This window comes from Clinocottus analis, unplaced genomic scaffold, assembly GCF_023055335.1.
Source record: "Clinocottus analis isolate CAN_PGR_092001 unplaced genomic scaffold, fCliAna1.0.p SCAF_4, whole genome shotgun sequence".
Taxonomy (NCBI): Eukaryota; Metazoa; Chordata; class Actinopteri; order Perciformes; family Cottidae; genus Clinocottus; species Clinocottus analis.
The window spans coordinates 6,792,488-6,794,222 of NW_027176153.1; positions in this window are offsets into that span (position 1 = coordinate 6,792,488).

The window sequence follows — 1,735 nt, forward strand, 5'->3', positions numbered from 1 at the left end:
GAGCATCTTCAATACTTCGTCTGTGTTCTTACAGTGTTGCGTCATGCAGACGATTAAACAACCCGGTTCATATATTACTTTATAAACGAGGTTGGAAGAGAAATGAACGAAGGAATATGAAAGTGAAACCAAGGGATTTCACACCGAGTACAAAGCTACTAAACTGTTTCTGTTCAGTTTCAAACCTGCTGAAATAAATACGTTATCCCACTAACGATGTGTGTCATATGTGTGTCTCATATCCATTTATGTTGTTATGGTTTATATGCAGATTATTATCTGATCATAAAAATATGCAGACAACAGTTTATGAAACACCACACAACTTGATCGTGCTTTATTGTAATGTAACAAAATAGTTGATTAAAAAGATGATAATCATAAACATGAGTCAGGCTGAAGAGCTCGACCAGTATTTTACCAAAGTAAAATAAAAGAATATCAAATACAGCAGTTTCATCACTTTACAGCCGTGTTCAGCAACAGCAACGTATTGTTTGCCTGCCGGTTTAACAGATTATTGAAAATATTTACAAGTTACGCTACTTATTATTTAAATGATCCGCGTCATGATCGTTTGTTCTCTTGAACGGCCCGAATGAAACGTAACTTTAGATGTTGCCGCCGCAAGGGATTGTGGGTCGGCATTATCTCCTTTCCTTTCGTTAAGGAAGGTCCAGTGGTTCCTGAAGCTCCTTTCCTTTGCTTTTAGAGCACTTATCATGGCGGCCACTGAGGTACTTCCGGGTCATTTCCCTCAGTTAGGAAGGTTCCTAACCAAAAAGGACTATTCGACCGCAGCCCATGAGTCCTGCTCAGTAGCTGATCCTGACCTCTGACCCTTTTCTACCAAAACAGTCATACAGGCCCACTGATTTGCCCTCCCGGGATTAACCAAAGGCGCATTGCAGCTTCATTACAATCGCAAATGTGTTGTTCTTTTTTCCAGTGCGCGTCAATTTGCAAATTGGAAAAGTTGATTTATTCATCTTGTAAGAATGCACATGAGGTCGCCGCCTGCAAAGAGTGCACTTCTGGACTGCGCTGGCCCCGGGTCTGTAACGGGTCCTGCAGTAGTTGGTATGCTGACCTCAGTGCTGTCCAGGAATAGATGCCTGGACCCCTAGAGCCACATTCTAATAAACAGCATGGGGATCTCTAGGACACCATGCATGCAAACCTCCTGTCCGTCATCTCTCTCTCTCTCTCTCTTTCTTTCTCTCTCTCTCTCTTCGTCTCTCTCTCTTTCGCTCTCTCTTTATAACAAGCTCAAATTTCCCCCCCATGCAGAAACTCCCTGTAGTCAAAAACAGCTTCGGACAGCAAACCTGAGCGGCCCAGGGCTGCAAGGACACGCCGCCCACAATTCGATGAAGCATTTATTAATAGACAGCGAGTCTATGTATGCAGTACACACACCCGGCCTGGACGTGATATGCTTACGGTTCTTGTACATAACGCACGGATATGATTACACAAAACAATGTGTGACATTTCACTTTGTTTTTCTGTAGTAGTTACCATAAGCTCTGGTAGAAATACATAAATAAATAAGAAACATTCCCTCTCTTCCCACACCTCACACACACATACACTCTCAATCTCACACACACACACATCTGAGTGGGGTGCCCTGGTGCCTCAGAGGCCCACTTAGTGGCCGTGTGGATTTGATGAGAGGGGCCTTTTTGCTTTATTTAGTGAAGTGCTGCCTAATATGATTATGGTCAGCATG